The sequence below is a fragment of the Elgaria multicarinata genome, chromosome 2 (genome assembly GCF_023053635.1).
Source record: "Elgaria multicarinata webbii isolate HBS135686 ecotype San Diego chromosome 2, rElgMul1.1.pri, whole genome shotgun sequence".
Lineage (NCBI taxonomy): Eukaryota > Metazoa > Chordata > Lepidosauria > Squamata > Anguidae > Elgaria > Elgaria multicarinata.
Window position 1 is genome coordinate 127,330,383 of NC_086172.1, and position 15,125 is coordinate 127,345,507.

A 15,125-nucleotide genomic window follows, 5' to 3' on the forward strand; every position below is an offset into this window, starting at 1 on the left:
AGACTGGTTCTTAGGGAATTTAGGGAAGCTTGAACTGCATAATTATTGGCATCATCTGCCTGGAGATAAATAGAAGGCATTAGCTTAGATCCCGAGTTGCCTTCCACTCATGGAAGGGCTTTTGATCCAATGAAGGCACTCCAAGGTAGATTGAGAGGAGGGGCGTGTGATTTTTACCAATTCCTCACTCTCGCTGCAGCCATCCATGCCACCCCACACTCTGTTCCAGAGGAACCCCCAATCTTCCAGAGCAGATTTACAGGGAGTGCAAGGGGCTGCAAGAGAAAGGGGAAACTGGCAAAAAGTTGCTCCCCCACTTCCACAGGTGGAAGCACCTTGTGAGCACAACTCCACCCACGGCAACTTGGGATCCAAGCTACTGATGTCTTTACAACAGGATGACTCCATCCTGTTAGACAGATTAGCTAGCAGATAGAACACAGAACTATAGTAGTGCTAAAGACTGCCAATTATAGTGTGAAGATCAACAAACAATTGTTGGACCTGTTCCTGCCAGCACTCACCACCAACTTGATCCTGTGAGGACAGCTCACAACCAGTCTTTGTAATATACCTATCCCATGGTGTAGCATTAAAATCTGTCCATTCTGCAGGCTCACTATGATGTGGGGAAAGGACATTATATATCTGAAGGAGAAAAAGAACAAACTTTTCAAAGGCTTGTTAACATCTAAGTTTAAACTTATTTATTTATTTTAAATAAGCAGAAGTATTAGGTTTGTGTTTCTTATGTGACAAATTACATACAACTCTAGCACCAAACTTACAAATCCAATACTTACATAACTCACTACAGACAGACTTACTCCATATACTATGCCACTTAATTCCCATATGACCCATCAATATCTCCATGCTCATGACTTCACTATATCACTATAGCTCCCCACATCAGCAGTTGCTAACAAATGACATTTCAGAACCAGGCAAATCCTGTCTTGCTATGTAACTAGAAAACTCCATCCTTCACCCAAAGTCAGACTTATCCAAAGCATTCCTATCTGAGGACTTAAAAATTTCAACATTGCTCATAGATGCATGCCACAAAGCTGTTCCCCCATTTCTATTTCATTCTTTCTCTTACAACTGCAGGCAGTATCCCAGGGAATTCAAATAGTGCTTTTGGCGCTCCATTGAATCTTTCCATTGTGCAGGCACTTGCTTGTGCAAATGCAACTTTAATTGGATTCTCCTCTTGCACATAGTTTAGAACATAGTTTCCGTGAGCCCAGTGCCATGTGCAATAGCAGAATGACACCATTGGATACTGCACCAAGCACATGGTTACCAAGCATATTCAGTTCTCATACGTATGCCCGAGAGAGAGGGAAGCCTCAGCTAGACCTAGTGGTCTAGCAGGACGGAGGAGTGATGCTCTCGCAATATTTTTATCGGGAGATCTCCCCCTCTGTTTACACGTAACGCGCAATGGCCTCGGAGGGCGAGGATGTCATGGCCACCATTTTTTAAAAAATTCTTAAAGGAGAAGAGCACACAACGCTCATGAGCAGAAAGGGACATTTTTTAAAAAACACACACCTTAATTTCCCCCCCCTTCCCCCACCCACCCCCGATGTGCAGGTCCCGGCTCCTCGTGAGGAACCAGGACAACCCCCAATGCCCACCCACACGTTCCGTGGTCTCAGGATCAACCCGAGACCGTGGAAAAAGCGGGCTCAAAGGAGAGGGCGAGATCCCGGGGCAAGGGAGGGATCATCCCTCCCTGATCCCAGGATCCCGTGTGTCATGTGGATGCACAGGGATGATCCCGGGGATCACCCCAGGATTTTGCCCCATCTAGCTAAGGCCAGAGAGAGAGAGAGAGGTGTTCTGTACTACTGCAAACCTTGCCACTCTTCTGAGCATGCTGATATCTCCCTGTTGTTTCTCTGTGACCCCACTTTGGCTCCAATTCTGCGAGTACTCACCACCTTAGTTTGCTATTAGAGGGAGTAGGCTACATTTTGCATTAAGTAGGAATGGGCAGCAAATGAAAAAGGAATGGGGACAAAGGGTCCTCTTTCTGTAAAAAGCTTACTGGGGGCAGGGAAAAAGCAGGTGAAGCAGCAAAGGAAGTTGTGGGCTCAGCAAACTTGCATTTGACATGATTTAGGTAGGCATTGCAGAACTGGAAAAAGGTCAGAGGGTAGAAAAGCTGGTTTTTGCATCTGCTACTAGGAACCCTTACACACAGGAAGACATCCCTAAGGAAAACAGATCAACGTAAGAAAAGCAATATCTAGCCAGACAAAGTTTATAGAACAGACAGGTGCATGTACCTGCTGAAAAGAAACTTGCAAATCCATTTATAGCCCAGGATATATAATCAGGCAACATGCCAGCCTGCCAGGCAGAGGTATCTCAACTTCCAACTTCTGAGCTCCTGACAAGGAAAAGTCTTTATTCATATAAATTAAAGCATTTGACCATTCCATTAAAGATGCAAGGCTGGCACCTGGATGGATCCATACATGTAGCAATTATAGACAGAAGCTTTAACCTGAGATCTATAGATAACGTGGCTTGCTTACAATTCTCCTTGTTAGGCTAAATACCTAAAGCGCTGCTTCACCTTTTACCAGACTGGCCCTGTTCGACATTACTAGTTGCTAGGCAAAATGCTTCCTCCTTGCTTATGAAAACTGCTGGAGAAGCACTCAAATAACCTTGTATTGATGCATCAGCTTGTTAATGTACTGGATAAGGCGCCCAACACTATGCAATTCCTGGGGGTGAATTAGGTCACTGCGACCTCCAGAAAAAACATACGCACACACACATACACACATGCCACAATGAGCAAAGCATTATGGGTAATGAATTGCTAATTGCCAAAGGCAGCGAGAGTGCTTAACAATCCCAATGGGGACGAAACCTGCCTTCAAGCATTGCACAGATTTGGAACACAAGGGGATTTAATGGCAGGAATACTGATCTAGAAAACTGGAATTTAAGCTCTTCGTGCAAGTGCTCTGAAAATGAAGCAACTCTTCAACTATATAATACCATCAATGAAAAGTGTAAAGAATTCCATTTATGCTGGGAAGGATCGTTCATTGGTCAATGTATCCCTGTGCAAGGGCATTTTTATATACTTGACTGTTGAGCCCTGCTAAGGGAAGGGAAGACAGCATATATGTTGTGAAAAGGAAAGAGAGGCTTCTGCTTAAGCGAGACAATTGACCGCAACCCAAAAGCTACTGGTGCTCCATCTGTACCCCCTTTTTACTTTCATGACACCCTCAACAAACTTCATCATGGGAGAAAACTTCCATATGGCTCAGGAATTTTTCACGATGTGCTTTCCAGACTGGCCAGTTCACACACCAGAGAGCTTTCAATCAACTTGCAGGCTCACTAACCCTTTCAAAATGTGCAGCCAAGCAAAAACGACATGGTCATGGATGCTAAAAATACAGGGTAGCAGACTGGAGGTTAAAAAAGAAAAGGAAAAAAGCTTAACAAACAACACCATCCTCCATAAACACACATGTACCCTTAAATTTCTTTATAAAGCTGTTATCCTCCAATAAAAAAGAAAACCTTCTCTCTGTCATTGTTTCTGGGTTAGTACAAACAGCATTGTGACTGCAAGATCTGTAGTGCTGCCCAGGATACAGACAGATTCGAGGTAATACTTACAAAGAACGAATCTATGCCCATGTACTGCAATGCCATCTCTTGCTGATGAATGAAAGAGAACGTTCCAAATGCATCCTCTATCATTTCACTCTCACCTGGAACTAGCCCAACGACCTTCTGAAACCGAAAGATCACCCAAACACTTAATCCTTTGTCTTTTGAAGCACTTTAAAAAGCATCTTGTTTCATAGTGAACACTGAATCTACAGAATTTTTTTTCTTAACATACAATGAACGCTCTCCAGTTCCCCCTTACCAGAAATTTAAAAATGGTTATAGTCACTTTTCTTCCACCAGAGAAAAGCTAGCATTAATTCAAATACTGATATAAAGTTGGGGAGGTAAGGGATAACAAGGAAAGGAACCCTGTAGGCTGACATTTTTCTCCATCCACAAAAGAAATATGGTAGTAGCACTATATTGAATTGTATGAATTAGTTTCTATTGTTTGTTTAAACGTCTAATTATGTTTGTATTATTATTTCTTATGTGGGCATGGGAATGTGTGGGTTTCAAATGGATCTTCTGCTTACTTTTAGATTTGGTCTTAATGATTTCTTTTCATATTTAGCAAATTTCTTTGGCTATGGTGATTCATGTTTCATTCCACAATATGGAATATGCATGTTCCTCAAACTACCCTTGCCTTTAAGCTGGAGAGAGTACCCAAGGGCAGTGGGAAGGTGGTTTACTTTCTATGGGCTTCTCAGTCCTTGGCTTCTTGAATGAAATTTCCAGCAAATATGCCCACTAAATGTAGTGGGTGGTTTATTGGGTTGAAAGAGCTCTGAGAGTTGTCTTCTTTCAAAGATTATTTTATCCATCCAAACAATGTACAGCATACATGAAACTGGTGTTATCTGAAGCAGGTCACTAAGGCAATCTGTTCTCATATGATTCCCTGAGCATATTTCTGTAAGTATTTAGTGGAAGTTCAATACAGATTCAAGTGGATCACTTTTTCCTCTGAGCCAGGTCAACAATGTGTCAGTGACACATTCTGAACGGAATGCATGAACATGGTTGGAGTAAAATATGTAAAGGGCTCCCATAGCATTTCCATGTCAGGTAGGTTACGTTTCTCAACTGAATCCATATCACAACTTATTTGCATTTCTGTACATTTGCATTTCTGTAAAGTCACCCTCAGAATTTGAGTGTCTCCTGATTCAATTCAAAGAGTCACAATACAATGCTTTGCGATTATATCCTTAACCTTACAGAAGTCTAGAGGTTTACATGAAATGTTAAGAGATGCAAAGACTATCTGCTAACCTACTTTGTACGAGGGATTTTCTACCCAAAGGCTCCGAAGAAGCTTGACAGGTGGAACTGATATATTTCAATAGGTGAATTTGAAAGAGAGAAAGAATCTTCTACCCAGTTTTCCGGAAGTGTGTTTCTCAGAAAATGGTTAGATCATGTGGATCTTTTAGTATACAAACTCCAGTACTAAATGCCACACTCCAGTTGAATTATTCATTTCAGCATTTCACATTATGTTACATAGAAAGATTATTCTGTTCCTTAAATAGTCATCTCACAACTGAATGAGATGACTAAGTGATACACATAACTAAGGTGCTTACTGTTCATAATATCCACAGAAATACTAATGGGCCAGTTTAATGACTATGCCTAGCTAGGGCTAAACTAAACATAACATTCTCAGCTAAGTTCTGTTCAGTTTATCTATAGAAGCTATTTCGACCACTTGATAGGTGGGCTTATAAAAACAAAGTTACAGTACTATACATGTCGACTCGGAAGGAAGCCCCATTGAATTTAATGGGACTTACTCTCAGATAAGTGTGCGTAGGATTGCAGCCTTAATTGTTAATTATGTAGCTTCCAATATAAAAGAATAAAACTTCATTATTTGATTATTATTTTTACCTTTTCTGTTTAATTTGAACTAGTTTAGTTCTCTTCCATTTTAATAGAACATTAGCCAAATATTGTTCTTTTTTAGTTCCCTACCAGCAGATCATCTTCAAGGTCTGCATTTAGCACAAATCATAAGTGAATAGATGGCTACATTTGGAAAGCTCAACATGTTCCTCAGAAAACTATCAGAACTGGCTACCTCTAATATGCCTGGTGGTAGTGTTGCAGAAAGACTGACTGCAAAACATAAAAGTACTTTCCACTTTTATATCAGGTAGAATTACTATGGAAGAGTTGCTTATACCGGACAAAAACTGATGGCTATTTTAGATCAGGAGCAATGAATAAAACCTCTTATTCTATCTATTATATTGGTGGGGGGAAATAGGTTTTCACTAGAGGATTGAGTTTGTCAGGTTCTTCAGGAGAAGACAGAAATGTTCATCTCTAAAAACTGCTGCCTCCCTCTTAATAATAATAATAATAATAATAATAATAATAATAATAATAATGGGATGCATGTCTATCTGGTTCTCCATTTGGCTGGCTGGCCACTCCATAGCAACACAATCATGAAGCTTAGGCACCTGAAACTTGGCATGCAGACTAAGGGGATGCTAAGGCTGTGTACCAATTTGGAGTTATTTTGTTTTAATGCATTAATTAATTTTAATTAATTTTAATATGTCCATGTGTTAGATGCCTGCAGTAATATATTCAGCCACTAGGAGCACACTTCCTGAACCAGATTTTCTGAACCAGTAACGAGCACATACAGTTTGAAGCCATGGGAGAGTAGTAGGCTGAGGGTCAGAGTTACAGTCTGCCTCCCCATTCCTGTTGTGGGGCAGCTCCTCCTTAAGGGAGTAGACCAACTGCTCCCTTAGGCAGCTGTAGGCTTTAGGGGTGCAGTATGGCAGGAGCCATGTCTAGGGGTGCCAGGGCAGGCACAATATGTCCAACAGACAGCTGTATACATTTGATTGAAGGCTTTGCTGTATCAAATTAAGGGTTGTCCTAACTAGTGTGAAGCAGGAGCATTTGCTAGTAATAAAATGGACATTTTTAAATGCCCCAGATCTGGACTTTAACTATGCCAGCCTGAAGTTTGAGGCTGGCATAGTTAATTTCCTTCCCATTGATTACAATGGGAGAAAAAGGATTTGGGGTGGGGGTGGGGTTTTAAAGAAGATTCTGCAGTTTAAAAAATAAAATGTCCCCATTTAGCCAACAGGATTTGGAAAGTGTCGGGTAGTTCCCCTCATAACTCTCCTCCCAATTTAGGATTCCTCTGCCCATCAGCTTAAATGTGCTTATGAATAAAAACAATAGACCTGACCCATTGCAGGTACCATGTTGAAAGGGGCATTATGTCCTGTGGGTGAGAAAAAGTGGGACACATCTTCCAAAATTATTATTTTTAAAATAATCTACTGCCCAATTAATGAAAGGGCAGCTTTTTAATCAATCAAAAATTTTAAATCAGTTAATCCCACCAATCAAGGGGCACAATCCTATTCATGTTTAGACAGAAAAACGTCGTATAACTCTCAACGCACCCCAATCAGACTTTTTGCAAACGATTGCATCCTAAATGTAGGAACACTAGTTAAGAGGGATTTCAGGGTGCCGACATATTTAGACTGTTTGAGCTACTTATTACAGAGAACTCCCCAAGGGGAAGTTGACATAATTCTGGGCGTCTATAATAGACTTAGGTCTAGATGCTGCACTTCCTACTACTGAAAAACAAATAATGAATACATATACCTTATTATACCTGATGAAAGGAGTTCTCAGGCTGCTACATGTCCTGCAAGATTTGGCATAGTACTGATGACATGCTCTCTTTTAAAAAAACAAAAAAAACTTTCATCCATTTCATCACGATATATGTCTACAAAGTGGGCATTGGAAAGTACAGTGCAATTAATCTCTTCTGTTACAGCTAAAGACAGGGTTAAAAATAGAACCATTTCACACAAGCTGACTGTACTTTACAGTTTCACCAAAACACTGATTAACACTGGACCTGTAGTAAGCAGCACTACAATGAAATGCAAAAACATTTCTTTGGCTAGATCCCAAAATTCTACTGGGCAAATACAACCTTCTTTTGCTAGACCGAACTATCAAACAAGGTTTTCAGAAGGACCAATACCTCTGGATAATTTTCAAAGTTTTGCATCTTTTAAGGCAGGTGGTGGTGGTTTCAAACTGTCATTCATTTTTCAGTACTTACATCTTTGTTTCTGTAGCAGTTTTTAGCTGGACCTCATCTGTATATCATTCAGTATTAGTGCAGACCTTTAAACTGGAACCCAGGCAAATATTTCTAATGATATTCAGAACAATGGTATTAAAGGTGTTTATGTCCTTAGATTAGAAGCTTTTCATAATAAAGAAAAAAGAAGGGGAAAAGCATAGGCATTTCTCTAACTTGGTATTATTGAATGTGATTCTTCTTTCCTTTGGCCTGTAATCAAATTCACATTTTTGAGAATAATTTTCAGAGAGGCACTCATGCAGCAAAAGCAACAAAGAATCCAGTTGCATCTTTAAAACTAACACATGTGTTATGTCAAAAGCTTTTGTGAACTACGGTCCATTTCATCAGATACATTAAATGTTGTCTGGAGCTGGAGGTATATGTACCCATGGTTTGTGAGGAGTATACAATGAGGTCAGAGGAAAATTAAATGCAGGAATTTAAGACAGTGGCAATTACATTATTAGCAGTAGCCGTTCACAAAACAGTTGCTGCTGCTAACACAAAAATCCTGGCATTGGGTGAACTGGATAAATGTTTTTGTTTGTATTTAATCACGATACATGTCTTAATTAACTTACCAAATGCCATGATATTTGTGCTATTAGCAACAACTATTTTGTGAACAGCTACTGTTAATAATTTAAGTGTCACTGTATTTGCTGCATTTCATTTCCCTCTGACCTCATTATTTATTTCCCACCCCAAAATAATAATTTGTGGAACCTCCAGCTTTAACAGCAGCATGACCCACAGAAATTTAGCAGGCTTTTCCTAGCATCAAGCTAAAGGATGGAGAATTCAGAGCTGTTAAAAAGGGGGAGGTTGGTAAAGGTACTGTAGCAATCCAGGGTGCTTTCAGACAAGATATTTACTGTGCAATCACAACACCTCATTCCCAGAATTTTACAGGAGGTCCAGTTATCTTCCATTTGTAATCCTCCTGTGTATTTCTTCCATCTTTTTTTCTTACCAGAAAAAAAATCTGTTAAGGAAAAGAAGACAGAATAACTGCACAATGCCTTTTGAGGGTTAGCACCTCTAGGGAGCCCCATTTGGAAGCACCCCATGCCTTTGCATAAGGTCAACAAAATGAGCTGGACTGCTCCATCTTCCTTGCCTCTAAAAGCAGGGGGAAATGCTATCATTACAGCTCTTAGCAGGCACAAAGCTGAATTGGCATTAAAAGCTGTGCACTCCCTCAGCAGGACACAAAGGATGGGTAGCAGTCCCACTCTTGTTCATTAAAAAAATCACTTCTATAGCAGTGCTATCGTGAGAGTGCTCCCTCTCCTCAAACTGAAATAGCACAATATCAATAGCTACTGACCCTTCATAGCCAGCTTCGAGCACAGTTGCAGGGGTTCTCTTTCACCAGCCCTAAGCCAATTATGTGGTCTGTGCAGTGTGCAAAGGGCACAGGACTGAGCCCTTAGACATTTTTTTAAAGCCATCTAGGGAGCCAAAAGAACAAAATCAAGGAGTGCATATTTGGAAAACTGCAAGTAGCACTATTGTGAAAACACATGTAAAGCATGTGAACAAAACTAACATGAGTAGTTTTGAAGATCTGAGTCTCTCTAATATTAATTAGAATTTAAAAAAAATCCATTTTGCTTTCTGACTATGTATTTAGAGCCTAGATTTTAAAATCACTGGCAAGTGATTTATATGTAACATTGAATCTATCCTGTTACATGGGAGTTCTTTATATATATTGAGCGAATAATTTGAGTAGTCACTATTAAACTCACCAGAGTTCTGGGTATGGTTTCCATGAGCAAATGCAAAGTGGAAATGGCCACAAAGCTTATATATGTTCCCATACACATGAGGTTCTGTAGTATAGCATTGGGTTTAAATCTAGCTATATTTAAATCCCATTGATTTGAAAGGGGATTAAGGGTGCATCCTATTGATTGCATCCTCGCTGCTTGGAAGCCTCTGAACTTGGAGGAACAGCGGAGGCGTTCGCTGCTTCCCTCTCCTGTGTTTGGTGATTTTCACTTGATGGGCTTTTCAGAAGGACATTTTGGAGGGGGAGAGAAGGAGCCTGGAGGAGGCTCAGGATATCACGTATCCTGGCCTCTCCAGTCTCCTCCTCTCACTGCCCACCAAAATGTCCCCTTTCCTCCTCCTCCCAAGTTTTTTTCTGATCTTGGAGAGAAAGCTGGCATCTTTCTCTTCACGCCAACTGCAAGGGGATGGAGTTCGGGGTTGGATCTCTGACTCCCCGTTCCAAGTTTGGAGCACTGTCTCCAAACTCTGAGGAGTTTTCTGAGCAATCTATGGTCCATGGGACACTCCCCCAGGAACCATAGAATTGCTCTCTTAGTGTGTATTAACTGTGTATCAACTTATGACCATGATTAACATATATTAACATACTATAATTTCTCAGAAGGACAACTGCAGGGGCCATATCTGGTTTTGTATTTTATTATATAAATGCTCAATCTCGTTGCCCCTATATTTATAACTAACCTTTTTTTTAAAAAAAAAAAAGTTTCTATCAATTATTTAAAGACAAAATAAAATGGAAAAGTAAAATGTCTAGAGGACCGCAGGTTCCCCATGCCTGGAATAGACCATTGTGTTACATGGTCAAAGGGCTGAGTCAGTATAAGGCTGTTCTCTTATCTGCCTTCATGGTAGCAGTGGACTGATGCTATGATAGGTAAGCTCTCACACAATCACTTTTGGAAAGTCAAAGTAATAATGGAAAACAAAAAAATGGTATGTTAAATTTTGTATTCCATTAAAACATTTTTTTAAACAAACAAATAATATTTTACCAGATGGGAAAAGAAAACAAAAATAAGTAGAGAAGGAAGTTTTATTTTCAGCATGGAGGACAGCATTGTAAACAATGAGGACCTTTTAAAACTATGTACAGTAATTGCAGTTTCACAGATTCTTTTTTTTTAAAAAAAAACTTGGGTAACTAAATATTTACAGAGAAGTATACAGGAGGTGCCTTGGAAGTAGATTTTATATGAACACAAAATACAAATTAGTACAGTTTGCAGCTTTTCAATACGGATGTGCATTTTGAATCTAATGGGATTTTTTTAAAAAAAGAAAAGAAATGGCAGCATAATTGTAGTCTGCATATTTCCAAGTGAAATTGATTGAAGTAACTTTCTACAGCTCTGCATCTTCTCCCATAGAACCCAATAAGAGTTCTGCCATTGATTTTAGTGTGCAATGTACTGAGGCTCTAGCTCCTCAGATTGGATTGATTCCGGGATGCAGATTTGACCTACTCCGTTGAACATGTGTGGTGCTTTTTCTTGGGTAGATTCAATATTGCCCTAGTAACCAGCATCCCTGAGAGAGCAACCAGGTGTGCAACATTTGCAGCACCACTGATGTGCAGCTTTAATATATTTCACTGTGGCTTCACTTCCCTGGTCTCCTGAGCAAGCCCAATGGAAATATCTGGTGACTGTGCAGCGGCAGAGAGGGTTGTACCCAGAATTTCAGAAAGATTTCACATTCAAATCCTAAGAGAATGATCTTGCACCACCTTTAATTAGTATTACTGAAAACCAAGTCATATATCAGACTAAGCATTCCAAGGCACACTTACTAGGGAGTAAGTCCCATTGTAACTCAGTAAGACCTACTTCCCAGTAAACATGCATAGAATTGCACTGCATGGTACACTTCCAAGGCATTGCCATCTATTCACACAATGAACTTTTTGACATCATATGGTGAGTATATATACATAGAAAAGTTGCATCAGAATGGGTTATCTAAGCAACATTTCCCCAGAAACAATTGTGGATCTCTTGGAATCAGGGATGTTGCTCATACATTCTTCCCAGCAAACTTACAAGGACACACTATTCCAATGCAACTCTTCACAGGATGACTTTTTGAACATCATCACATAAGCACCAATTGTCAGTTTGTCACACATTGATCCTAAGAATGGCGAGAACAACTATGACCTGTGGCTAAATCCCACTGTATAAACTCTGGTATACTTCTGGAAAAAGAAGGTTAATATTTGTAATGTCCCCATCTGGTGCTAAATATTCTTTCAATACTAAATATTGTTTCAAATACCCCTTGGAACAGTTTTAAAGATTCAGGTTTATCTCCAAATGGATAGTTTCAATTACTCAATTTTGAATTGCTTACACTGTTTTTTGCAAGCAGCTGTTAGTATCACCATGAATTATCTACTCAAGAATACAACTTTGCAGATGATAGAATCTCTCTTCCTTTTAAAATCATCTAGTTCAGTGGCATTATTGCCTAAATCTTCTATTAGTCTATAGTCCTGGGTAGACTGTACTGATAGTCCTTATTACAACAACTGTCCAGATTCCAGCATTTCCTTTTCAAAGTATTTTGTTCAGGGTGTCTTTGCCTAATATAATACATCCAAGTGGAAACATTAGCAGACATTCAGGAAAATGAGCCAGAACAACTTTTAACTTACCACATCCACCTTAAAAAAAAAAAACCAACAACCAGCAAGTGTACAAATGGCATCTTTAAAGAGAGAACAGAGTTCTTTATTTTCATAACTTAAAAAAAAGTTTCTCCTGAAAGCAAATAGGCAGTCTTTATCTTACAGTAAGCGCTTTTGAAAAAGTCCCCCTTCACAAAAAATTCTCTTAGATTTTGAAGTAAAATGCATTTTAAACAAAAATACTGTGCAACATCAGCACTACTTTTCTCGCTTAAATATTGAAATAAATAAAATAACTTGTTCTGGTTTTTCTGTCAAGTTTTTTCCCCATTTGTTTGTTGTTTTCAGTCACTTTTATTGTCAACCAGTTCCAGTTTGACCTGGGCTTTTATATACACACATACACACAAACTCACACAACACTTAAAAGAAAGGGGTTGCCTTAAAAAAAAGGGGGGGACAAGAGTTTTCTTTGTATTGCACAAGCTTAGGGAAACCCCAAGACTTCTCTGAGCAAGTGCCAGCAGGCATCCCACAGTCCAGGCTCCTGTGTGGGATGAGACACAGGTGTAAAAGGATCAGGCAATGAGAGGAAGATCAGAGCATCCTGGCTACTCTTAGTTGACTTCTTCAACAGTTTTCTTGAAAGGTTCAGAATCCAAGTGAGCGCAGGAACGTTATCTGCAGAAGGAAAGGCAAAGAAAGGGGAAACTAAAAAAGCAACCCTCAAATAACAATGAGCAGTATTATTTCCGGCAAAGCAGCAACACATGTTTGAGAAAGAATGGCTTTCCGTCAGCTGGGCAGGAAGTCATAGAATCATAGAATCGCAGAGTTGGAAGGGGCCTACAAGGCCATTGAGTCTAACCCCCTGCTCAAGTCCCATCGTCTTAGGCTAAACCAGAGCTCTCCAAATGTTTAGCCAAAATGTGCTTTGTGCCACTGTTCCACCTCCAAACACTAGAGTAACAGAAATGCTTTCAGCTATACACACAATGCATGTCCTTCATCCCTGAATAACTGCACATCTCAGACTAGGGCAACAGGGCTTCCGGATGAGATGATGTATCTTTCTGGCAGGTGTGAGAGGCAATGCATCCCGTTTTACATATGAACCCACTGCACATTATTGTCCTTTCCTTTTCACCTCATGTTGTGTCTTCTTCTAAACAGATGACAACTCTTGTGTTACGTGTATGAGTTTAACAACAGCAACTTATTTTACACAAGGCATTTTTAAATGTTCAATGTGAGTGTAATGAGCATGGATGGAAGGGAACAGGATTGTGGCAATAGGGCCTGTCCTGCATGGTGTCCTGTTTGAACTGAACCTACAAACGTGTGCTGCTGCACATGTAGAGTCCATGCAGACAGAAAACTGAATTCACCTAGGTTGAAGGTGAGGCCTGTCGGCGTGATCCATCCCTCTCTCCCTGTGTGTTCAGGGTACTCCTATTGAACTGAATCCAGAATCTAAGGTGACAACACTCCTGTACCTGAAACAGTTGCATCAAAGCATGAATTTCAGCAAAGTACATCTTGACACGCCACAGTGCTGCTGGGATGAGAAGAACTCTTCCTGATGAAATTTCAGCTTCTGCCCAGCTACTTAAAAAGGTATAAGAACCCTGTACTATATTGCATCAAGTCAATCTACTAGAAGCACAGATGAAAGCCAGGACTATACACTTCAATACAACAAAGAATAGTGAGGCTATAGTTCAGGATAAGATCGTTTCCAGCTAAGTAGTGCAATGTGACAACAAACCTAAGAACTCTAACCGTATATGGCAATGATAGCTGTCTGATTTAATGCTGAAACCAAATGAAAAACTTGCAGTTTATTCTTTGCCTAAACCATCTGCCACAGAAATAAGTCAACACACCAACACCTCAGCCTTTGAGCTGCTAAAAATAGCCACAATGACAAGCTCTCTCAAGAGTACTCCACCACCGTCTTGTACACACACACTCACCACACAACACATGCACTCTCTTTAGAATGGATGAATTTCTAGAAGGGGTATATTAAATCTGAGGCAGAGAGGTGTAAGTAAGGGTGTTCATCTCATGTTCCAGCCAAATTCAGGTATTGTTACCTAGTTAGCTCACATGATGTGCTCAAAGAATCATAGAATAGTAGAGTTGGAAGGGGCCAATAAGGCCATCAAGTTCAACCCCCTGCTCATTGCAGGAATCTACCTTAAAGCATAAGGTAGATCAATACACCATATGCAAAACTGCTTATTCTAAATAAATTTGATTTGCATCTTTTGTGATTGAGGGATTTTTTTAGAATTAGATTTTTTTTAAAAAGAAAAAAATGTGTGGTGTCAGGAAGAAAGCATGAATAAATGAGAGACAATAGGGGCCCTGCAACAAAATGTTGCAGTGTGGAGTGTTTCTGTTCAGGATTCTTGCCACTTAATTCCATCTCGTCCTCCCGGTTTTTCTGGTTTCTCTCTCTTAGCTTTCTGTGCCCACTGAGCGTGTTCCATTCTCTATCCAGACAATGAGATCTGGTTTATTCTACCCTGTTTGTATCAGTGTGTCTCTTCCTCTTTCCTTTCTTTTCAGCTATTCCATTCTAATTCTTCCTCCCAGAGCCAGCACCACATTTCTGGGTGCCCACAGGCATTGTACAGTCAAAGGCCCCTGACCCCCCTTTCTTCCCCCCTACCCCGCCTTCACAACCAGCAGCCCCCTTCTGCTCCACCCTCTCCTACTGCTGTTGCCTCCTGATAAGCAAAGGAGAGATCAGGTAGGACTGTGTATTTGCATTTCTAACAACCCTTCCATGTGTGTGTGTGTGTGTGTGTGTGTGTGTGTGTGTGTGTCTTAAACTAAAGATTTTCAGGGGCCTTAGCTAGACCTAGT

General features: G+C 40.2%; 1 protein-coding gene and 1 long non-coding RNA gene across 3 annotated transcripts in view; both read right to left on the minus strand.

Annotated features, from left to right (window-relative positions):
* DPF3 (double PHD fingers 3) overlaps positions 1-15,125 on the minus strand; it is a 241,782-nt gene that overhangs the window by 14,948 nt on the left and 211,709 nt on the right. Inside the window, exon 10 of one of the 2 annotated variants that reach the window (XR_010025071.1) lies at positions 10,642-12,929. The exons of the other annotated variant lie outside the window; for it this stretch is intronic. The gene's annotated coding sequence lies outside the window, so the exon portion shown is untranslated. Of the gene's footprint in view, positions 1-10,641; positions 12,930-15,125 lie in introns of those variants that run through there. 2 annotated transcript variants of the gene reach the window in all.
* Positions 12,577-13,445, minus strand: LOC134392882 (uncharacterized). The gene is made up of 2 exons (XR_010025072.1): positions 13,117-13,445; positions 12,577-13,047 (listed from the first exon to the last, which is right to left on the minus strand). It is a non-coding gene; the product is annotated as an uncharacterized LOC134392882 (long non-coding RNA).